Raw genomic sequence first — 25,929 nt, forward strand, 5'->3', positions numbered from 1 at the left:
GCCCAGGGATCGTATCTCCCCAGCACTGAAATCTCTCCATTGGCTCCCAGGGGCTGCAATGATCAAGTTCAAGACCCTTTGCATTGTCCACAAGGCTTTCTGGGGCCTGGGACCAAAATATCTCCAGCTTTCTCTTCTGAAGTATCTTCCTACTCAAGCTCTTCGCTCCTCCTCCAACTCCTTGAGGGTCAGTCGCTTTTCCAAGCAACAAGCTGGGGGCATATCTCTCTCTTCGGCTGGCGCCTCCCTCCGGAACAACCTCTGGAGTAACATTTCTGAAACTTGAGCAGGTCCATCTCTGCTTCTGGAAGCAGCTCAAGACTTTCCTCTTTGCTTCGGCCTTCTCTCTTCCTCTCCCCTGCTGATCTCCTGTCTGATATTGCACTGGTTACCTGGATACCCTTCTGAGCCACGGGCCCAGGTCCTCCCAATTTCACACATGCACTGTCTCCCAGCAATCCCTGCACTTGGGGCTGTATCTGCAACCCTACAGTTCCCCCACCTGCACTTTGTAACACGTGTGCTGCACTTAACCCCTGCACTGCCACTTGCTGGCCCCACTTCTTTTTTGATGTTTTTCCTGTGTCTTGCACTTGCTCCTCCTCCCCCTCCCCAGGCACTTTTCCCCTCTCCTATCCCCTGCACTTGCACAATCTCAATGTCACTGGGCCTAGTAAGATTGTTGTTTTGTCCCCCCTTGTTCCCCTCCCCTGCCCTGTTGCGCCTTCAAACACCTGTGTATAGGTGCGATATAAATACAATATCATATCATATCATAACTCTTTGAGGGTCAGTCGATTTTCCAAGCAACGATCTGGGAGCAAATCTTTCTCTTCGGCTGGTGCCTCCCTCTGGAACAGCCTCCCTGCCGCTCTGAAACTTGAGCAGAACCATCTTCAGTTCTAGAAGCAGCTCAAGACTTTCCTCTTTGCTTCTGCCTTCTCTCTTCCTCTCCCCTGCTGATCTCCTGTCTGTTACTGCAGTGGTTACCTGCCTACCCTCTGAACCATGGGCCCAGGTCCCTTTCCTCCCAGTTGCACATCTGCACTGCCTCCTGGAAACCCTGCACTTGGGGCTGTATCTGTAACCCTACAGTCCCCTTACCCCTACCTACACTATCTATCACTTGTTGTTCTGCACTTAACCTTGCACTGCCACCTGCTCGCCGCACTTCTTGTTTTTCGATGTTTCGATCCCATGTCCTGCACTTGCTCCTCCTACCCTTGCCCCAGCACTTTTCCCCTTTCCTCTACCCGGCACTTGCGTGTTCTCCACGTCACGTGGCCTAGTAAGATTGTTGTCTTGTCCCCCTTGGTCCCCTCCCCTGTCTCGTCACGCCTTGAAACACCTGTGTAAAGGCACGCTATAAATAAAATATCATATCATATCATATTCATCTTTGAGTCATCTACGGGGGCAACATAAGAGGCACAGGGTAATTTCCCCTCTCCTCTTACAGTTACGCAACCGATATTATCGGACTCTCTTGTTAAAACTACGCTGAAATATCTGTGAGGTTTTATTACGAAGAAAAATTGTCAGTCCAGAAAATGCCTGCTGTAGATTTTGTAATGAGGGGGTAGAAATTGAAACATTGAGGCACCTACTATTGGCCTGTCCTGCGCTTTGCACTGAAAGGTCGGTCTTTATGGCTAAGTTTGAAACATGAAGAGCTAATGGGAATAATGGGTATATCTAGTCCCAATGTATTAATATTCCGAATGTATCAGAAGGCATTGCGATGACGTCATTCATTAAGTCGATGGATTTATATAATAAATGTGAAATACCATAATTTGGGTTTCTCTTTTATAGATCTTGCACTGCTTCCCCTTTTTTGGATTATGAAATTTACATGGATGAAATATTAGTTTTAGAATATTCAAATGATGCACTGGTTTTTAATGTTTTGAATTCGTTTTTATGTATTTTATGTCACCAAGATGAATTTGGTATGAATTTAATAGATTTTTAATTTCCTTTTTTAGTATTTGATTCTGAGTTATTGTGTTTTAACCTGTAATCATTGTAAAATTGTAAAGGTTTTTTTTGTGAACCGTATGCAATAAAGAAAATGGATGTCTGCAGTGTATGCGTGTGTGTGTGTATGCGTGTGTGTATGCGTGTGTGTGTGTGCGTGTGCGTGTGTGATAGTCTATAGAAGAGGAGTCCTTCCACCATCCCAACAGATCTGAAGAGTAGCCAAGTATCCTGTGCAGTTGTGCAGATGACAGAAGACCTGAGTAAGAATCCTGAAGATTCCTGTTGACCATTTCTTGCTGCTGTCCCTGGGAAGGCCTGTCTGGCTACTGATTGCAAAAGACCCTCGCCGGTGCTCCGACCCTTTAGACTGGTCGGACCAACCAATCTTCTTGCATTCCTGCAGCCTGGAGTCTTGGGAAGCATCCCATGGCCAACCAGTGGGCTGACTAAATCCAATTTAGGCTACCGCGCCAGAAGCTTCACTGTTCTGTGTTTTCACCAGGAACGTTGGCGGTCTACAGCTAGTCCCATAAGTTGCCTTCCTGCAAAGTTTCAACGTCCCAGCATCAAGGGGTCCATAACTATTTGACTGTGATTACTGAGACGCCTGCTGGCGCTGTGCGTGGTGAAAATTACTGGAACTGACCCTCTCCCATCATGCAGAGTGTCCAGAAGAGGCATGCATTGGTGCCTGCTGCATTTGTCCACTGGAAAGGGTTGCATTCTGCTACTTGACCCGAGCAGAACTTTGCTTGCACTCGCAGCTCCTGGGCTTCTGCTACTGGATACAACTGAGGGAAAACCTACCTCCAGCGATCCTCCTTTGACCTGCCAAGTCCTGGGAAAAGTTGGAGTTTGGGTGGTGAGTAGTTGCGACACTTATCGGTGTCCCTATCTCCATCCTTTAAAAGTTTGTGAAGAATTTTGATTTGTTTTATAACTCTTGGCCTTGGTAACACTTGTTCCAAAAGGCCTCCAAAAGACAGAAAAGTTGCTTACTCACTAGTAAACTCCTTGGGAAGTCTTCTGGACTGATATTCACATCCCCAGGAACATTTCCCTAACTTTTTGCCAACTCCTAAAACTTCTTGAGAACTTTGTGAACTTTTGGGCACAAGGCCCCATTCAACTTAGGGTTGGACTTTACAAGTTAGCGTTCTGATCCCTGTGGACTGTTGGTGTTATTGTATAACACTTACCTTTTTCTTCAGGTATTGCAGGGGTATATTGTATGATTTACACTAATGTACTGTGACTGTATATACGTTTTATATTAGTAGCATTGTGTGATAACATTACTTTCTCTATTATTTTTCCTAGTTTGTTTTTGGGCCTATAATAAATATAGTATTTTTATATGTTCTGTCTAATTAGTAATGCTTGACGATTTTACTGTGTGGAGTCATTGTGGCCCCCTGGCCCTACTAACCTCTCCTGAGACTAAACCTTGACCACTAGGGTGGCCTCCGAAACTCTGTCTACCAGGCCAGAGTTGAGAAATTCATTTTAACAGGCAGGAGATTATGTTCCGTGGCTGTAACTTAGTGTGCCCAACATGTGCCATTATCTTTTGTCTACTAGAACAACAGAGGAAAAATAACAGCAATTTTCCGCACCTGCAATCTGTGCAAGAAAACTGTGTTTCAGGGAAAGTCTGGGACTAACCTGGATTCAGTACCATGTACAGTATTGGCATGAACTGACAAAATCCAAACTGCAGTCGTCACAACAACAATCAATCGACCATACAGCCGCAGACTCTCAACCCATAAAACATGGATGCTGTGCCAACCTTAGTCCAGATGCCAAGAACCAGCACGACTTCTCAAAGTGATACTCCTTTGCACCACAGAGGCATACATAGGTTCACCTGAAGTACTTCTTGCTATTTTCTTTTGTAGAAAGACCCTGTTTCCATTGTTTTTAGAGAAAAGCCAATCACTGCTCAGAAATTCCCAGGCACATTTCAATTAGGGATGTGCATGGTGTAGTCCTTAGAGATTGTGACACTATCACATTATACATTTTTTTTAAACAAAATAAATAAATAAAGGCACAGCTTCAATTGCTCCAATTAAATGGCAAGCCAATATGTTTTCTTGCCTGCCATTTTTCCACACCCGAGTTGTTATTAAATGTGTTTTGTGTTTAACACTTTGCAATGTACTTTGCTTAAAGAGGGCATTTACCTTTTTTGCCTTTGATATCCCTGAAGAAGACGAGGCCCACAATTTATTTTTGCTATTCATTGAAACTAGTGCTCACTACTTGCCGTCATCTGTATCTGGACACGAACATTCAAATTATGTAGCGAAATTGAATAAGGAATATGTGCACCCGAGGAAGGGCCATTAGCCAATCAGGTTGCTGGAACAACGGGCAAGAATATACATTGTCCGTCCACTGTTCCAGCCACCTGAGGCCCTTCATTGGGTGCCACCATTTTTTTATGTGGGGAGGCAACAGGGAGTCTCTTCCTTTTGCCTCCCCATCTCCCCCAAAACCAATGAAGCCCTCCCCCGCTTCCTCCCCCTTTTGCCCCCTACCAACTTATCTGTGCGACCCTGCGCTCCTTCGGATCCCAACTGCCGCCATACAAATGGAAAAGGGACTCATTCCCTTTTCCTTATGGCAGCGGCCAACTTCTTATCATTTGTTTTCTCCTCAGGAGATTGACTGCGCAAGCAGTGCGAATCTCATGAGGGGAAAAAGAAACCGTTCGCAGCCGGATAACCCAGGGGTGCGAATGGGGGGGGTGGGAGAGGGTGCGGACACCGCCTGGCCCAGGATGGCGGGCCCTTCCCAGTCATGACCACCCCCCCACCCCCGTCGGGGAGTGAAAGCCATATAGCCATATTCTAGTTGCGATTTTGTTGCGTCAGCATGATGTATCATAAAAATAGTTTTTCGTCTCACATTTGATCTTGGATATTTTTGGTTGATATGTTTTATCTTAGGTGTAATTCACTGTGTTTTTTCATGATGAGCTTGATGACACATCTATGTGCATTTGTAATAAACTTATTAATGTTGTTTGAATAAACTGAATTATTTGTAAATACTTCCTTCTTGACAAGTTTATATGAAATCATACATTTAATAATTCCTTCTTTGTTATCATTAATAGAATAGATTTGCATTCCTTTATCCCATGAGGAGTTTCATTATGGCAGAACTTCCCAGTGAACATTGTATTTCATGCACGGCTGTACAAGAGTTGTACAACCAAGGTCCAACAAGGTATTTCTTTCAGTGGGGCAGGCACTATATCAAGCTGAAGGACAGAAGCCTACTTCTCTGTGTACACTGGACCAGTGGCCATATCAGTGACTACATGACTGTGATCCCAAACTGAGTGATTTACTCCTCCCCTGCCAGCTGAGAGGGATCCCATCCCGAAGTTATCACTGGGGCAACAGGGGTTGCATTTCAGGCTACTTTCTGTATGCAAGGATGTGATGGAATTGACTGCAGGACAGTTGACATGTGGGAGACAGTGGAGAAGGTAGTGACACGGTGGAAAAGCCCCCAACGCCTACAGCTGCACTTCACTGGTGCTGACAATGGCTCCAATATCGTTGCTGCCTTATGAATTGGCAAGAACATGCATGTTCACAATTCCTTCACCATGTGATAACACATTTAATCAGAACAGTGCTCATAATAGTAATATGCTTGTAACCGAGAACCTCTGCAACACCAAACGAGAGCCCCCAAAATGAGAATTTGTCAGGTTCTTTAGCCTAAAAAAGAGCAGCTCATATCAGAATATTTTAGGTTTCACATTACATGGGAGCCATAAACATGTAAGCATGAGCATTTTGTGTTTTCTCTGCTAAACAAGAGACTCAAATGCAGGAAATGGTTGTGTTCTCTTTTCCAAATGAGAGAGAGGCAAACATAACATTTCTATATAAGTCGTCGTGCTACACAATAGCTGCTAATATTTCCCAAAGTCCTTGCTATGCGAAAGCTGCAACCACAAATATTTCTGAGGGTCTCTCCCACTTCTATTTCCGAGGGTCTGCCTACTATGCAAAAGCTGAAACTGTAATAATGTCTCAGGGCCTCCCTGCTGCTATTTATCATTGCCTCTCTGCCACTTGTCAGGGTCCCCCACTAACACCGTAGCTAAAACCACAATTTTATCACAGAGTTTGCCTCATCTATGACAGATGCTTCCCGATGGTTATCTCATGCAGGAAATGTTGGTTTTCCCATTGCTCAATTTAGTGGCGGTTGGTGGAGTGATGGGCATGCAGATGAGCCTTCAGAAGATCCTTAACTGCACTGTACACCAGTGTCTACTTGCTGACCACCATCCATGTGTGGTGGCATGCCGAAACAGGCCATCATGCTTGCTGATTCCTTCAATGAATATTTCCACCACAGAGGACCCAACACAGGTCTGATACTATGGGCAGTGCTGCTGGCTGTGGTTCAGCCTCATTCTCATGCTGCTATGGTATATGTTGTGGCAGGGATAGGCTGTATCTAAAATATGGTGGGAGATGCCTCTTCTGCACCATTGGTGGAAGCTAATGTGGAGGTGGGAGAGATGGATGACACTTGGGTTTTAAAGGTTGTTTCAGGCCGCCACCAAATGCAGTTAAGCATTGCAGTAGTGCCCCATGCATAACACGCACCCTTCAGTAATTTCTGATTTTGCACACAACTGTGCACTCTCCTGCCACACCCACATCTAGCCTATTGTAGAAAGGGAAGGTACAGTATCTTGTTTGTCTTGTTATCTGGACCGACATGGCTCCTACACCAGATGGGAGCCACCACCATCAGTTTGGCCATTCGTCCCCTTCTCATCCTCTCCATTCTATGCTGCCACTGGTCTTCCTCCTCATGTTCCCCCCTCCATCCCCACATCCGTGTCCTTGCTCACTTTTGTCTCACTTTGTCTGCTTCATGTTCCAATTCCTTTGGACCCTCATCTTCCTACCCCTCGTTTGTCTTGTATTCCATCTGCTGCCCCACACACATCACAATTGTACCACTTTCTCCTCATGTTCTGTCTGCAGCCCCACATCCAACATCTAATTGCTGCGCCACAAACACCTGTTGGTGTTTCATCTGTTACCTCACATCTGCGTCCTCATCTTTCTCCTCCTCATGCTTAACATCTGCTCTTCATGTTCCCCCCACCTGCTGCCCCTTCCACCCTACCTCTTCATACTCAACCTTGTGCTGCCTCTCTGTCTCTGCCTTCCCATGTTTCACCTCCTGCCCCTTCATCTCCTTCTTTTCTTGTCCGGTGTCAGCCTCATTGCCTTCCTTCTCCTGCGACCCCTCACCAACAGCCTCCCAATTTAACATTTCCCCTTAATTGCTTTCCACACCTTCTCCTGCCCCAGAATCACCTTCTCCCCATAAGAACCCAGACTCTGTCTCCACCTCCTCCAACACTGATCCACTCCTTATCCAGACTGTTCCTATAGCCTTCTTATATTCCCATGCTGCGCTCTGAGATATAACATTGCTTTGCTGTATAGTTAGCCATTGTGTTACGCACCATAGCTAATTTGTTATGAATGTTGCCATACCCTAAAAACCATCCATCATAAGGCGATATGGGTGGAACCATTGCTGTGTTCCAGAAACCCAGCCACTCTTACACTACTACTATGTTTATGGGGCTAACATAGTTGGCCGCTGAGTTGAATTGTGCTACCCACCATAGTCAGCCATTGTGATACGCTTCATAGTTGGCCATTGTACTGAATTGTGGAAGGAAATGTGCTGCACCGACATGTATACTAGGGGCAAACGTCATTCAGAATTTGGATATATTATGACGAAAACTAAATGTGTTGTGCCCAAATGTATTTTGGGGGCAGGAAATGTGTTACAATAGACATATTGGGAAGATTAGCAATGTGTCTCATTTGGATAGAAGTTTTAAGATTAGCCATGCGTCACATTTAGAAAGATTGGCAAAGAATAGCAATTTTTCACATTTAGATAGAATTGTGAAGAATAGGCATGTTTCACATTTCAATAGATTTGTGAACATTAGGCATGCGCCACATTTAGATAGATTTGTGAAGATTAGCCATGTGTCACATTTAGATATAAATGTGAAGAGTAGCCATGCGTCACATCTAGATAGAATTATGAAGATTAGCCATGCGTCACATTTCGATAGATGTGTGAACATTAGCCATGCGCCACATTTAGATAGATTTGTGAAGATAAGCCATGCGTCATATTTAGATAAAATCGTGAAGATTATCCACCTAGAAGAACTTTGAGAGTACCCAATGTACTGACCACTCTGCTCCTTCTCCCCTCCCACACATGTCCCTTGCACTATACACACCCATGGGCTAGCCAAACTACACACAAACACTCACCCAACATAACCAACACTCAAATACAACAACAATCCTAGGCACTGGACCATACCCCTAAGGACACAACAAGCCAGTGCACACAACCATAACCATAAAATACCAGAAAATGTCCACATAAAGCTTACAAACACACATTCAGCATAATAGACATTCACATACAACAAACAACTCAGGCTTTGAGCCTCACCCTTATGGCTACAACAAGCCAGTGCACGCAATCAACCCATCTGCAACCCAACACACACAGACGCCAGTTTCTCCTAGTTCTGGACCTATCCTATCCCTCTACCCTCACTAGCCAAACCCCGACCTCTTTCTTGCAGAGCCACATGAGTGCATGGAGACTGCCCGTGGGTGTGAGCAGTGAACGGTATAAGTCAACATAAAATAATAATAACAACTTGTTACATTACTGTGCACGCTATTTTTCCTACTCCTCCTTCCCATGCTGTACCTGCCATCCACCAAGAGTACCACATCATAACCCCAAATGAGTTGTCAACATCAGTCTCAATGAGCCATGCATCTATGACCACATCTACCAGAAAGTATAGCATCCCAACCTCGTGTAAAGAGGACATGTTCCCAGAGAGACCCAATAGAGTCTTTTCATTATCCATAGTAATTTGTGTGGAGACGAATAAATCAAAGGGTCTCATGTTGAAATATTCCTGCTGCAAGAAAAGTGCAGGCCTGCCATCAGCTTCTGTATAGGTGGTAGTGCAGTCGGAATGTAGAGGCTGTTTTGACTATCTGTTTCAATGAGCTGCTGGACGGCGAAGGTTTTCCAGACCAGCCTTGCCAATATCAAGATTTTCTCAGTGCTGTGATGCCAGAGATGTGGCCTTCACCTTGGAACAGGGCCCCAGTTTATACTCCTCTCTGTTCAAACTCTCTCTGCTCTGCCACAACTAACAGATAACCACCACTACTAGGAACAATCACAAAACCCTTGTTAAAGCGTGGCAGCCAGCGACGATACAAAAGATTTGAGACCAGCATGCTCTTTCGGATTTAAGGCATTGATTTTGTTTGCATAGTTATACATCATTGTATAGCCCCTGCATTTTCAGGCATTGGCCGGGACAGGACTTCCTTAACCCAGACCAGGGATGAACAACATTGGAACCACCCCCAGACCAGCTGGACCGAGTGCACCCTGCTAAGAAAGGATGTTAGAACGGGAGATGAGCTATACACTGAATTCTTACTCTATTTAATGCCATTCAACGCAGACACCAGGGTGCATTTTAAAGGGATCCCAATGGGCACCCCTTTTTTTTAACAAACACCTTAACTTTAAAAGCAACACAAACTCCAAAATCCTTATCATAGTTCCATTGTTTTTCCCCTGGTGTAATCCTCATCTGAGTCCACCAGCCCTGAAAGGGTTTTAATAAATACCTTTAGGGTGGAACCAACGGACCAGAACCCAATTCCCTACTTGCCACCACCCTTTGTGGAGGAGGGCCAGGAAATAGCCCCAGTCGGTGGTTCCATCACCTAGGTGGGTTTTGGCAGGCTGCCACTTCACTTCCTTACCTCAAGCCAGTGCACGTTTACTTACCCACACTTTACACCCTACAAGTGATACCAAAAATACCCTATTTAGATTCCTAACAGAATTCAATACACACCTAACCCCTCACTCGAGCCACTATAAATATATATAAAAATACACCTACACATACACAATAACATACTTACACATTTCATATTTAAACACATTAAAACCAATATTAAAACAAGTATTTACAGTATTGCAGTCAGCCATACCCTTCTGATACCTGTCCCTTGTTGTTATTGGTGAGGTGGGCAGAGTCAGCCCCAGGCTGTTGAAAGGGCAGACACGACACAGTTACTGTTGTTTCTTTGGTGGTGTTGCCCTCCACCACATGGGGCTCCCCATTATGCATGATGCGTGCCTTTCTATTAGTTGGCGAGTAGGTGCAAGTGGACCTTGGTCACATGACCATGGCTCCACCGAACTGTCAATCACTGTTAATCTTTTGGTGACTTCTTGTCTTGCCTCCCTTTTTCCCTACTTAAGAAGCCCTTCAGCGTCTTTTCCTTTGCAACTGGTGAGCCGGTACACGTGGATCTTGGTCACGTGACCTAAGCCCTACCTACCTGTCAATCACTGCAAATCTTTAGGTGCCTTCTTGTTTTGCCACACTTTTCTTAAGTAGCTCCCCGTCCTATTTTCCCTTTCAGTTGGAAATTAGTTGCAAAAAGGATATTGGTCACATGACCTATGCCCACCGACCTGCTTAGCCCTGCCCCTTGCTTTCCTTTCCTACCTCCTAAGGGCATCTCTCTCCTTGGCATCTGAAGTGAAGTACAGAAGAAGGAAAGGGCTGTTCCTGTTTTGATCTGTGCGGACCGCGATGACCCGGACCAGACCCATGTTCCTCTAACATCAGGTAAACTCCCTTGAATATGTATTTTATCCCTGTCTCTCTCAACAGCTCATCCGTACCATCACCACTTATCTCCAATCACGTTGAATATCAGGGACACTGCATCGCAGAAACCTCACCTGCTTCTCCATAGATCCTATCATCACTCCATCATATACCGCTACACGAAAACTGATACTTGCCAATGTTCACTCAGCAAACACTCATGCACCAGACTTTACTGATCACATTGTCACACATGACTTGGGTGCCATCTTCATTTCTGAGACCTGCATGACATCTACCTCCACCCACATTGGAGATGTCCTCATCATGCCCAAATGCTACAGAATTCTAAATCCTTTCCTGGCACTTCCTGCTCATCAACCCTCTGCCCATCCCACCCATACCGCATCCCTTCAAAAAATCCACCGCCATTAACTTTCTTCCTTAACAAGAACAGCAATGATCTGCCACCACATAGACACCATCGCCACATCTGACAGCACTCTACACATCCCATCTCACAAAACAAGAATTACCTGGACAACTTTCAAGACACTATTGTAGACCTCACTGTTCTTCCATATCTCTCAAGACAAAATTGTACGCGGACACATCTTCTCTGCCTCCATAATCAAGATCCTTCCGATGAAGCACTCCTCCCTTACCTGACAATCATCAACAGTTCCCTAACTCAATGCACATTTCCTCGATCCTCAAGACCGGACAAATACTCCTGCTTCCCAAGAAACCACCACTGGACCATGACGGCCTCAGCAACTACTGCCCATCACCTATCTCCCCTTCCTGGGTATGATCTTGGAGGAAGCACTAGCCACACATCAAAGCCAACAACTTCCTTCAGTCCAACCAATATGGCTTCAGACCCAGATGAGCACAGAAACAGCTGCCATCAAGGTGATCGACAATGCCATTAAAATTCTTCATGATGCCCATCTTTACCTCTTGGTTCTCCTTGAACTCTCAGCAGCATGCGACACAGTAGACCACCAGACATAGACAATCTGTATTGCTTCATGGGGATCAGTGAGATCATTCTCAGCTGGTTCAAATCCTACTTTACTAATCATCACCAATACAAATGGATTCCTCCAGGTTTCCAACTCTACCAATCATCAGTGGGCTCCCATAAGCATCCATCATCTCCCCCTTGTTCTTCAATCTTTGCATGGATCCGCTTGAAAACCTCCTTGCTTCACACAACATCCATATCCACCAATATACAAGTGAAACACAGCTCTAACTCAAGATATCCTCCATCAAAGACATTCACAGACTCAAGGACTGCCCCAGATTGATCCAGTTGTGGATGTCCAGTGCTTACCTGAAGCTTGACCCCTCTAAGGCTGAATTCCCTCTGCTTACCAACAACATTGAACATCCTGGAAGCCAGACCTGGCTCTCTGGTATGCTCCTGGCTCCTCCGTAACACCTAGGCCCACTCACCCTCCACTCCCTACCCTACCTGAGACTGGATGATCTGCTCCCCACTGTTCCTCACCTGGTTGCTTGCAGATCCCTTGTTGCCTAATTGTCCACCCTCAACCCTCCCCTGTTGTTAACTACCTGCACCCTTGTTTCTCTGCTTCGCTCACTGTGTACTTCCCCCTATGATAGTAAAGCACACCGTTGCTTCCCGAACTTGGTCTGCGATCAATAAATACTCTAATAATAATAAAAATAACATCCACCACGTGGGGACACCAGATCACCTCCACATGGCCCGCCCTACATTATTGTTCTTTAGCGGCAGCCATGCCCAGAGAGGGCTTGCCAGCTTCACTGCCACATGGCCAATGATAAATCGCTCCTCTTTGCCAGCCCCTGTAGCTACACCTCTTGCCCTCTCTCCATTGATGGTTTTTCTCTTTCTATGGGCGCATGTGTAGGTATTCCCCCCACGAAGCCCAACGTGTTCCCCAAGCTTCTAGTTCATTCATGAACTGCAGGTAATCTTCTCAGTTACTGCTCTTTTGAAGATTTCTCCCCTGTGGCCTTCTTTCGCTTCCTCTACTAGGCATTAGCTTATCTTTTACCACTATTTTCTTTGGGGCTACCACTGGCCTTGCCCTTGCTGTGATGGGCAAGACTAAAAGATGATGGATGGAAGGTTTTGAATTAATCTGAACTAAAGGCATTGCTCTGGGCAACCTCTAGCCCACTATATTTCCCCCTGCCATACCATTAAAGAGGGGTAAGACCATATGCAAGTAAGGCCTGGCCCCTCCGCAAAAGGGTCAGTCCAGCTGGAACTGCTAGCTCACATCCTGTCTGCACGAGACCACAGTCCCGGTGGGGATGAGATCCATCCTTTACCCTCAGCTAATGGAGAACTGGGGAGGCCTCCATTTGTACCCAAAGGACTCTCCCATGACTTCAGTGTGTATTGACCACTGACCTTCGCAAAGGTAGGACTGGGATACTTTTGACTGCCCAGAATTCCCCATTCTCCCCTTTTTTGCCTATATCTGCTAAACAAATGTACGATTTATTTATGTTATGGTGTGTTGAAATCAAAACGTCAAGAAAATATCTTTTACGGAGCGACAAGAACCCAGTGCCATCCATGATCTGAGAACCTCCCTGGCCCTCCCCGCAACATGCTTTACATGGGACACAATCCATCCACATAGCTGAGCTCTGGCCTACAGCCACCAGATGAGCTAACAGCACTCTGAGGCGACACTGCTGGCAGTTGGGCGCCATGCAAATGCCACTCAACTGGACATACTTTACCAAAAGAGGGAACAAGTTTGAGCATGGCTGTCTCCAGGGACATCATTTAGGGGTCACCAGAGAGGTCACAACTGCGACCTCTGACGTCTCCTTTGCGACCTCTGTGGTCTCCCTTGCAACCTCTAAAACACAATTTTTAGAACTCTTTTTTTTCTTTTTGTATTGCAAGCTCCTGGGCTGTGGCCAGCACCATTTGGCACTTTACTTCCGGAGCGGCTGGCTTTCTTGTTCAGGCCCCTTAAAAAAAGAAGAAAAATAAAAACAGGTGTGCCACAAGTCTAACACTTTCAGCACTGACCCTAAATAAGAAAGATTATGAATACCAAATACTGTCTCTTTCTGGAATTCTATACAATAATTGCTAGACTCATTAAATATTTATTTCAGGCACACTTTAGGGGGTGAGTCACTAATTTGGTCTGTTCTTAAACGCCTCAACTCAGCCTTTCATCCTTCTGAGGTCAATAAATGAGTACCAACACAGGATGGATGATATTGGTTGTATATTTTTTCTATATAAAGCGCTTAACCGCAAGTGCTATATAATAACTCAACATTATCATTAGGTCATGGATGTCTGCCTCCACTCACAGTAATTTGGTAATATGGGTCTATACACACTGATCCTAACGATACATATGGCGATCCATTCTTGTATGAAATGTACATCACATTATAGTAATATCATAACCATATTGTTCGTAGTGTACAATACTATGTGATGCCACTTCCTGTTTTGTCAATGGGTGAAAGGTCGTGTTCCATCGCTTCCTGCGATATCACTTCGGTGTTGGGGTCAAATGACATCACTTCCTGTGATGCCATCAAGGGGTTAAGGGTTGGGTGATGCAACTTCTGCTACCCCTGGCATTTTGGTGAAATGACGTCCCTGGCTGTCTCTTCCCTCCTTTCCTCTCGCTATCCAGTGGGGAAGACATGAGGAGGGGGAGAGGTATACGTCTATGTCCCCATGCCGTATAGGTGTTTCTTTGAGCGATTCAAGCAGCTAATGTGGATGCGGTGAGAGCATACCCTACAACCAGTACCCACCGCAGTAAGGTGCATGGTCTTCCTACGGTGTCACTAATCCTCTTATATGTGGTACCTCAATGCCTGCAGAAAAGGCAGTGCAGTCTCACCAATGCTCTGCCTGTCACACCCACGACCTGAAAGAACATGTTGATAGAACAGGTTCTTTCAGTTCAATATCACAGAGATATTGATGCTCCTAATGGAAAAAAACAATGTCAAATATACGTGTGATGCTGACAAAAGCAGATGCAGAGAGAGAGAGAATGGTAGAAACATGCTTAAAGCAGCAGCTGCAGTTGACCATCATTGCAGCAGCAGGCCATTGCAGGAGTGAAAGGGCAGTGAACTCAAATAGTGCATGTTGATTTAAGATTAGTGTATCCTTGTGCATTTGTTTGCTCTGGCCCACTGGCTGGCCATTGTCACCAGGAAGGTAGGTACACTTTCTTTAATCACTCTTAACTACCCCTCCATCTAGACATGAAACTCACATGAACCAAAGCTGATCCTTCCCATCCACTAAGGGGGCTACTTTTCTCAGTGTAAACAGGGACATAACACTAAGGTTTAGTTCAAGAGGTTTTAAGTTTTTCTTTTTCTCTTGGTACAACTTCCTGCATTGGTCATAACATGAACAACCTCCCAACACCAATGCTACTGGGGGACATATTAGTTTACGCCTGCCAGCTCATTACAGCGGTGTCTTGTTCTCTACACTCCTCCATACCACAGTATATATGCGGACCATAACCTTGGAGCTAAAAGATGCTTCTTAGGTCCACCAAAACTCTAACTGCCCTATGAGAACCCACATCCTTCTTCAGCCACCTCACCTCCCTCCTTCTCTGCCTTTCCCTGTTCTCCTCAGATGACGTTTCTAGACAAGTTTGATCTATCAAAGTCTTGTCAAAACAGGTTCACCCCTGTTCCTCCAAAACCATCAAGGACCACATTGACACTGTGGCTCCTGCTCTGGCTGATTTCTGCAACCACTCCTTCACCACTGGAGTCTTCCTCTCCCCCGTGAAGCACTCCCTTGTGCACCCTCTTCTTTAGAAACCCTCTGCCGACCCGTCCTGCCCGGCTAACTATCGTCCAATCTCCATCTCTCCTTTCCTGGCCAAACTCCTGGAAAAGCTGCCCATCTCCCAGTTTATTCTTCATACTGAATCTTTTGGTTGTCTCCATGACCATCAGTCTAGCTTACGAGCTGCCAGAAGCACGTAAACTGCTCTCCTGAACATCTATTAAGACCCGCTCTCCAACCTTGATTCCAATATCCCCTGTGTCCTCATCTTACTTCATATCTCTTCTGCCTTTGACACGGTCAACCATGCCATCCTGCTCAACCGTCTCCGTGATAACTTCGGTATCATCGATCAAGCCCTGGCATGGTTGATCTCCTTCCTCTCCGATAGACCCTCCCAGGTCCAACTTGGATCCTTCCTTTCTACTATCTCCATCTCTACCTGTGGTGTTCCCCAGGGGGTCTAACCTCTCTCCCTGGCTGTTCAACCAATACCTGGCACTTCTCGCCCACTGTATTGCTGCTCTCTGCCCCAACTTTCAGTGCTATGCGGATGACACTCAACTCATTTTCAGGATCCCCTCTGCCACCTCTTCTCCTTCTCTCATCTCTGACTGTCTGTCCGCTATCCAGGAGTGGTGTTCTGCCAATGATCTCTGCCTTAATGCCAGTAACACTGAGATTCTCCTCATCGGCACATCTGCCTCCTCCTTTCCTGTCACTCTCTGGCCGGCCTCTCTTGGCCCCCTTAACACCTGTGAGGCTAAGAACCTCAGGGTCATCTTCGACTCCACACTTTCCTTCTCTCCTCACATCTCTGATGTCTCTAAGAAGTCACACTATCAGCTGCACCTCTTCCGAGGTATTTTTCCTTTTCTCTCCTTCCCCCAGAAGCTCACTGTCTCCAGAGCTCTGGTTCTCTCCAGGCTTGACTACTGCAACAGCCTCTTTCTAAATCTGCCTGCCTCTACTCTCCGCCCTCTGCAACTCATCCAAAACAGAACTGCAAGACTTTTCCTTGGCCTCAAGGCCAGGGATCGTATCTCTCCAGGACTGAATTCTCTGCATTGGCTCCCAGTGGCGGTTAGGATTAAGTGCAAAACCCTCTACATTGTCCACAAGGCCTTCTGGGGCCCAAGTCCTCAATACCTACAACTCTCTCTTCCTAAATATCTTCCTTCTCGAGCTCTTTGCTCATCCGCCTCAAACTCCCTCAGAGCTAGTTGCTTCTCCAAGCAGCGAGTTGGTGGTAGATCTCTTTCGTCTGCTGGGGCCTCCCTCTGTAACAGCCTCCCTGCATCTCTGAAACTTGAGGAGAACCATCTCTGGTTCCGGAAGCTCCTCAAGACCTTTCTTTTTTGCTTCTGCTTCCTCCCCCCCTCTCCCCTGCTGATCTCTGGGCTGAATCTGAAACTGCACTGGTTACCTGGCTACCCTCTGATCTCGGGCACAGGTCCCTTCTCTGCCAGTTGCACATCTGCACTGCCCCCCTGGCAACTCATGCCCTTGGGGACTGTTTCTGTATCCCTACCGCCCTTACTAGCACTCGACAACACCCGATGTCTGCACTTACCCTGCACTTGCCACCAGCTGGCAGCCCTTTTATTTATTGTCTTTATTTATTCTACTGTTATCCTATGTACTGCACTGCCCTGCCTTTTACCCTGCACTTTTCCCCTTTCCCCCTCTCCTGCAATTGCGTAATCTCAATGTCACCTGGCCTAGTAGGATCCTTGTCTCTGTCTTCCCTCTATTTTCCCTCCCTTGCCTCGCCGCGCCTTGAAACACTTGTGTATAGGCGCGTTATAAATGCCATATCATATCATCCCACATCTTCCAGCCTAATGAGCAAGGGACAGGGTGACCCACTTCTAATCGGCACAGGCCCGATAAACTCTGCCCGATGTCTGCCATTACCCCCCTCGCTAACTCTCCCCTTCTGGCAGCTCCTGCCTGCCTGAAGATATAGTAGTGCTGTTTCTCCTGTGACTCTCATGTCCTCAATGTGGGCCACTTGTTAGTCTTCTGTCTGTTTTCATGCTCTGCCAGCGCTACCTCCTCGTCTGTTACCCGGATCTCTTCGATGTTGACCCAGGCGCAATAGTCATTTCAGGGCAGTTGTGCAAGGGGTGCATTCTCCTTCCATGGAAGTGGCCGGTTAGCCCCATCGAGGGGTGCGCATGTGGCATTTGGAGCTAGCAGGCAGGCCTGGACCCTCCAGCATACCATGCCTGGACCTGTTGACCCCACTGAGATCACTGCCTACACTGGGCGGAGACACATCATTGCCCTCTTATGGGGCACAAAGATCACAGAACCACCCACCATTACAGTCCTGCGCCTCGTGTCGGGTCTCCTTGAGCTACTCCTCATGGCTGCCTCCTGGCAGAGTACCCCGCACACTGTACTGCCCCCATCTTGGCTTTGGGCTCCCTCCTCAATGTCAGCCTTTGTGTATTTCCCTTTTACTTGAGTGTTTGGCTGCTTCCTCCCTGTGCTGCGCTAGGCACACGCTGGCCGGAATTGTTTGCAGTGTGTCCCCTCTCTCTGCCGCTCCTCTATTGTTGGTACTAGCCGGGCTGTCCCATGCACATGGGCCCGCCTGGGGGATACTCTCCTCACCATGTCCTGGACCGCCCAACACGGATTCTGCTGCGTTGGCCCATGGGGCTTGATCTCGCCAGGCAGCAGTCTCCCTTTGGATCACCGTACTCCTGCTCCCCTTCTTTTCCCCAACAAGCATCTCCTGCCAGACGTTGCTGGCTTGCTCCTTCCACAGCCCCCTAGGCAGGGGACCATCAGTCCTTGTCCCAGAGGCGTTGCAAGGGGTGGGGGGCTGAGGGACCTATAGCCCCTGGTCTTTTGGCTGTAGCCCCAGATAGAAGCTCAGGGGCTTCAACCAAAATGCTAGCTAGCCCCGAGTCCCGCCAGTCCCAACATTAGCTTAGCCCCTGATCTTTTCCAGACCTAGCAACACCCCTGCCTTGTCCTAACACTGGACATTGCAAGGGCTCTCCTACTTGTGGGTCTGACCATTGCTTAATCCTGATTTAGTAAACTACATATTTAGTAAACTCCATATTTATATATTTATTGCAATTATATAGCGCTACAAACGCTCAGGCATTTGAGTGCTGCTTATTATTAATACCCACTGATGCTCACTTATCGATTTCGGAAGCATGAAAGGCTGAGTTTGGCCCTGCCGGGTTCGAACCTTCGTTTGGCAGGCTCTGCACGGATGTCAAAGCGAGCGCTCTACTCACGGTGCTATCTGACCGACATATGCACAAACACAGTTATTAGTAAGGACGAATGTTTGGGTATGTAATAATAAAGCAACTAATTATTTTTTTTAAATGTCAAAAGTGTGGGCTATACAAGAGATGTCTTTTTCAAGATAGTCCATAGGAGACAAGCATAATATTGATAGCATAAGATGTTTATGTTATGCTTCATGGCGGAATCCATCCTCTTGAAAGCAATGTCATGATATAATAGCTGCTATTATTGCCCAAATGAATTGCACTCAGAATATGGGGTGGGAAGGATGAGGGGCTAAATTGGCCATGCTAGGGATTCAAGCTTGTCCCATGGCAGAGGCCAGGGCTTTCCACCCCATACACTTATGGAGGCGAATTAACAATGTTGTGAAGAAACAGCGAACCCCTATACAACTGAAAGTCTAATTAGTTCATGCTTTCACAAACATTACCTTTAATCTTCCCCTAAAGAAATCCCTGTTTCTGCTCAGATGGTGAGAGCAGATTGTAGAGAATCACCCAGGCAATTAGAATATGCTAATTCACACTGTTTATGTCTGCCCCCTGCCCTCATCAGCACACTCTATAATGTTCCATGCATTTCAAGCGTAATCCGAAATGTCTGTTGCAATCTGCCTTGTTTTCAATGTTCTCAATAACAGTGGGGTGGGAAATAAATGTATTTATTTATTTATTTTTCCGTTTATTTATTTCTTTATTTATTGCATTTGATTATACATGACTTGTGCCTATTGTTTCCGGACAAACCAAGCCTCGACCGTACTGTTACACTTTTGCTTGAAAGAAAGGACTGGCTGAAATAGCCACGTCATTGTTCGCAATCTAGCACGCTGCCCCTATATGGACCCTATTACAGCCACCCACCCAAGGCCGTCCCTTCCAGCTCTCGGTCCTTTCCCGCTCATGCGTGCTTGATTCTGAGAGATGCTCTGGCTGCTCTTCCGCCTCTCTTCTCATCTGCACTGTAGCTTGAAGATCCCACATATAAAAACAGAAACAAGCATATTACCTAATCGTCCTGATCTACCTAAACTACACTTCTGCAACGCGGCCCACACCTACTGCCCCACTTCTCTTCTCACTGTCGCTAATTTCCTTTTGGCCACCACAAACCATATCTGGGTGCCCTAGGCCTGCTCCAAAGCGCATTACAGACACGCCTTGCTTCCTGGAGACTGGCACACTGCAAGCTACTGTTTGATAACTTCTTGTAATAGTGATTACATTCGTTACGGTTCATATCAGTTAAGGCACATGGGTGGCCATTTCTGATGTGGTCATCTGTCCATTTTCTGCTTAGAATCCTTGGTTTAGCAATGAATATTCCAGTGTTACCTAGGCAACACGTGCATTTTATATATCCTACTCCTTTAATGTGACCGCTTGTGTATTTCGAAGATTCATTGCTTCTAAAACGGATGTTCTTAATTTATTTCACATCTTTTCAACTGTCTTTTCGATGTCTCACGGAAATGTGGCTGCCTCCCAGTGACACTGCCGCCCAGGCTTCACTTCCTCCTTCTCCTCTGATAGGCCGGGTATCAGGCGTTGGTGGTGGGGTTGGAATATTCTGCCAACCTTAATGGAAGAGCAGTACATTGGGCTTCATTACGACTGTGGCGGCCACGGTATGAACGGTGCCGGTAAGGGACCGGCACCGTTCATATCGGGCCGCCACATTACGAGTTCTGCAGCGGGTCCCGTGCTGTACGCCTGGCCACGCCAGACGTGCAGAGCGGCACCCGCTAGCAGAACAGGGTGCTAACAACGGACCCGTCATTAACAGGTCCGTTGTTAGCATCCTCCCCATTGACCCCTATGGGGGCTCAAATGGGAATGGGGACGTACCGGGTCCGGGTCGCACAAATTGGAATTCCCGGGCCTGCAAAGGTCGGAATGGGCCGGTAATAACCATTTTGCGGGACCCGGACCCGAGATTGGGGGTAGCCATGCCGCTAAAAACAACATGGCTACCTCCAAGCTCGTAATGAAGCCCATAGAGTACAGATGGCAGCATATTCAGACCCTACAGGTTTCCATAATAAAGAATGTGTGATCAGAGCAACTTCTGAAATAATGCAGAGACTGCATTCAGATCTCAGGTGTGTCCCCACCTGCGCAGACATGGCAACTGGTGACGAGCGCTAATCTTTCCTACATAGAGCCAGGACTCCCTTGCCAGTGCCCCCATGCCTGGTATCTTATACGATCCGCTTTTGTGTCATTTGTGCTCATTGCTTATGTGGCCACCTGGACTCTCCATCAAGCTGTGGCACATTCCGACGTGAAGGCGGGCATCATTTCCTGCCGACTGATATGTGCCTTCCACTGCAGAGGCAAACCGGATGTGCTGCACATTGCTATGGGATTGCAGCACAATCCTACCTCTGCTAGAGGCAGGTTCCTGCGGTGGGGAGTGCTGCGTCGTGTGGCATTCTTTCTGGCCCCTCATTTACTGTGTGAACCTAAAGGCCATTTCGGATTGGAGTGCCCATCCTGTATCAAGCATAGTTGTATCACTTTTCTTCTGCTTTTTGGCCTTTGCAAACGTCTTCTGCTCAATTATGGATGCGTGCCCTGAAGGTTTTCCCGACATTGACTTGCTGGTGAATACAGACTTGCTGTGAAAGGCTATTTAGTAGGATGCAGTGCGTTTTGGGAGTTTCATTTGCTTGGCAAGCTGAAATATTCTTCTGACGCTCCCTTGCACGTCTGCACTTTTCACTTTCCACTCAAATACAGAGTGCATTTGTCCGATGTGGAGAGCGAAGGGGCGTCAACGTTTCAATGCCCTCCCCGACGTGACATGTCTGACACTCAGGTCGCTGGGCCAAGTGAGATCGCTGGATTTGCCATTTGAAAAACTATCTAGAGTGTCAGCTAGATGGGCGCTCCATCTAAAGTGTCAGCTAGACGGGCGCTCTATCTAGAGTGTCAGCTAGATGGGCGCTCTAGAGTGTCAGCTAGATGGGCACTTAAAAGTGTCATCTAGATGGGCGCTCTATCTAGAGTGTCAGCTAGATGGGCGCTTGTTAGGAAAGATTTCTTAATTGTGGGTAATTTTTCTTCCATGTGGCAACCCCTAAACTTTTTGCTGTTGTTTTCACCATGATGTAGACTTTGCCAGAGAAGTGCAGCCTTCTGCCGCACTCCTCTGGGCATTCGCTCCATTCTTACGGGGAAACTGACATGCCCTTAAGACAGTCAGTACCGGGAAATGTTGTTTTCCGTAGTTTCTTTATCATGTTGCAGCTTTCACGCAACATGGCACAAGAGGGCACTGTAAGCTAAGTTACTTCTCTCTTGGGTCTCTAGTCTTCTACAGGCCCTAGATACTCTCTGTGGATTGTAAATGAACGGTGCAAGTGAATCACGGACAGGATTGGTGGCAGCGATCGTTTCTTGTGTTTTTGAGTACCTTTTGGCATTTTAAGCGCGTTTCTCGCGCTTAGCCCAAAATGGTGGCCTGGCTCCCAAAATGGTCAGACCACAAGGCTCTTTGTCCTGTCCGCTGACCGTCTTGCCCCCTTCACCTCCCCCAGGTCCTTCCTTATTTGGGCATGTACTTTCCCGCGAAACACAGATGCTTTCGCAGGCTTCGACAAGCCTTGTGTGTGCCTCCAGGATGGGGGCTGGGATGTCTGGTCCCAATACACATCCTGGGTGCCAGAGTGTCTAGGGTGGTGTGAATGCCTGGGACCCCCGTGGTCCGTGATAAGGTCCACATATGGTGTGAGTGTTTTATGAGCGGATCTCCCATTGGGTCCCCTCCGTTTTGGCGCGAAGGAAACCGTGGATAAGAGGGTGCTGGAAATGCCACTACCATGTCGATCTCCTGAGTTCTCACGAACAAAGGAATACAGGAGCCAAGTATCCTGCAACCACGAGGCTGAACCGAGGAATCGCTGGTGACCCGCTGAAGGACTGCTCCTCTGCACTGCTGTCACTTTGTGAAACCCTTTCTACCTCGGATCGAACGAGAAGGCCTCTACTGGTACTTCGACCCTTGGAATAATGGGAACAACTATTCTCGGCATCTTCACCATCTCCTGCATGTAAGCCTTCGGAAGTGTCTCTGGGCCATCCAGCAGACTGACCAGCCTACCCAGGAGTCTTGCTCTGTAACCGCCGTCAGGTTGTGTTGTATTACGAGTCCTTGTCACTCTCACACGATTCGTACACTTGGCATTCCCAGGTCTGAAGTGAGTAGTGTACATTTGGCTGACATACACACGGCCGCTCCGTTGCCCTGCTGTGGTAACAAACTGTGCGGTTCACTGCGTTTGGGACGTCCTCAACTCAACTTCTGCTGCTGCGGAATCTACACGACGACGAGACGTCCCCTGCTCCTATCTGAACCTGCCAGCGCTGAAACTGACACGGATAAGCCTGGGTCTGCTTGCATCGGGGATCGGTGAGTAGCATCGCTAGGAACTGGTTGCCCTCCTGCAGGATCCCATAGCTTTTCCCCGCTGTGTCTAACAGCACGCCTTACCGTACTCGCGCTCTGCTTCTGCCCACAGTGGAGGCTGTGCTTGAGTCGCGGAGCTCTGTTCATCTTCATTGGTTCACCGAACTAAACTGCCTGATTCCCTCGAAGAGACTCCCCTTTTTGCCCGTTAGCACCAGCGTGTGCAGGTACTTTTGAGCACAAGGCTCCACTCTTCGTAGGGCTTGGACTTCCTTTTAGTTAGGTGCCTCTGAAGGCGGACTGGGTCTAATTATTATTCGCACTGCCTGTTTTCCTCCCCATCTAGGTGGTCTACACATTTCGTGCGTCTAACTCGTTAGACTCGTTTGTATTTGTATATATAATGTATTGGTTTGGTATGTGTTGGTTTACTTGAGTTTTATTGTGATTTCTCACTACGGTCAATGTTACAAAGGCCTTGTAATAAATGTGTATATATTTTTAATATAACACCTGCTTGGAGTAATTTGTAAGTGTTCTTGCTTTGTGCTCATTGCGGGCTTTCAATCACCCTCACCCCTCTTGAGACCTAGTCTTGACCGCCGCAATCGCTACCCTGATTGGTCTGGCTTGTCCTAAGGTTACCATGTTCCAAGAAACTAGGCTGGCCTTCTGAACCTCTGCCCCTCCAGGACAGAGTTCAGAAATCTGTCTTAACAGCGCTCTATCTAGAGTGTCAGCTAGATGGACATTCTATTTAGAGTAGCTAGATGGGCACTTTATCTAAAGTGTCAGCTAGATGGGCGCTCTATCTAGAGTGTCAACTAGATGGGCACTATCTAGAGTGTCAGCTAGATGGACACTCTATCTAGAGTGTTAGCTAGATGGGCTACATGGACACTAGAGTAGCTAGATGGGCACTCTATCTAAAGTGTCATCTAGATGGGCGCTCTATCTAGAGTGTCAGCTAGATGGGCTCTCTATCTAGAGTGTCAGATAGGTGGTCACTCTATCTAGAGTGTCAGCTAGATGGGCACTCTGGTAGGGGATCTGATACTGTCTCTTCTGAAGGACCAAATGTCTCCCTACATGGGAGTCAAAGATTGTCTAGATGAATTTATTGCATCTCAGCAAAACATAGCTCATGATAGACACACGAGTAACTTGTCTTGTCAACTGCATGAGTATCACATGACGCATTTCACTTTGTTGCAGTCCAGATGCCTGTGCCTCATTTTAGGAAGCCTATCACCATTGTTCCAGAAAAGACATCTCAAATAACCCACCACCCTCGCCAACATTCCTGCCATGGCAAGGATAGAGTCAAGGGATAAGGCCTAAGGCGCGCAGATGGAATGGGATGACGAAAAGCAGCAGAATGAGTTTGACACATGTCGGGTCAATTGTGATTCAAACACAAGAACACACTCCCAGGGCCGATGCCCGCCAGTGGAGAGTTGTGTTGTTGATGTAGTTATCCTTTCCCCACATGCACTAACAGGCAAAAGATGCAGCACCTGTGATGAGGAAAGCCGTTTTGCAAAAGTGTGCAGCTCAACCTCTTAAAGGCACGCAGCAACATTGCTCAGTGATCAAAGGGCAGCGTGTTTCATATGTGGAATCCAAGGACAAGTCTCTCTGCATCAGGATCTGACAGTCGCTCAAGGGAATAGGCCCACGTTGCGTCATCGATCAGAAAAGAGAGCGATATAGAACCTTGGCTACCGATCATATGGTGAGGTAAATCATTGAGAAGGGAGTCACGTGAACGTACACTAGTACTGTTGAATTCAGATCCAAGCGCGTTCACGCGGGCTGCAAAAGTTCAAGGCAACGACGACGTATAAAGATACAAGTGTTTCCGACGCAGCACATGTGCTACAGGGTGACGGGTTGACAATTAACTAAGGCAAATAACTGCAAGAGTAAAGGACACAGTGGTCATTAATTATCACATAACAAATGATCACCTGGCAGTGGAGTTTCACATGACTTTATTCCAGGGCTTTACACATTGATGAATTTGTGAAGCTGGTAAGAGCACCATTGCAGAGTCGCAATATGCCCGCAGCCTCAGGTGGAAAAGCAGATCGACCATTGCAGGGTCCAAATATGCCCACAGCCTCAGGTGGAAAAGGAGATCGACCATTGCAGATTTCCAATATGCCGGCAGCCTCAGGTGGAAAAGGAGATCGACCATTGCAGAGTCCCAATATGCCCACAGCCTCAGGTGGAAAAGCAGATCGACCATTGCAGAGTCCCAATATGCCCACAGCCTCAGGTGGAAAAGGAGATCGGTCATTGCAGAGTCCCAATATGCCCGCAACCTCAGGTAGAAAAGGAGATCGACCATTGCAGAGTCCCAATATGCCCGCAGCCTCAGGTGGAAAAGCAGATCGACCATTGCAGAGTCCCAATATGCCCGCAGCCTCAGGTGGAAAAGCAGATCGACCATTGCAGAGTCCCAATATGCCCGCAGCCCCAGCTGGAAAAGGAGATCGACCATTGCAGAGTCCCAATATGCCCGCAGCCTCAGGTAGAAAAGGAGATCTACCATTGCAGAGTCACAAAGGAGATCGACCATTGCAGAGTCCCAATATGCCCGCAGCCTCAGGTGGAAAGGGAGATCGACAGCCTAATCAGAGAAGACAACATGGATCCAGCTACT

The 25,929-nt window shown here is 47.1% G+C and overlaps 1 protein-coding gene and 1 long non-coding RNA gene across 3 annotated transcripts in view; one reads left to right on the top strand and one right to left on the bottom strand.

The window, feature by feature from the left end:
* Positions 1-25,929, top strand: part of LMNTD1 (lamin tail domain containing 1) — a 2,112,860-nt gene that overhangs the window by 397,095 nt on the left and 1,689,836 nt on the right. The gene's annotated exons all lie outside the window — the stretch shown is intronic.
* Positions 1-25,929, bottom strand: part of LOC138513536 (uncharacterized) — a 539,144-nt gene that overhangs the window by 286,407 nt on the left and 226,808 nt on the right. The window lies entirely within an intron of this gene.

This window comes from Ambystoma mexicanum, chromosome 12 (assembly GCF_040938575.1).
Source record: "Ambystoma mexicanum isolate Mex_15411 chromosome 12, UKY_AmexF1_1, whole genome shotgun sequence".
Taxonomy (NCBI): domain Eukaryota; kingdom Metazoa; phylum Chordata; class Amphibia; order Caudata; family Ambystomatidae; genus Ambystoma; species Ambystoma mexicanum.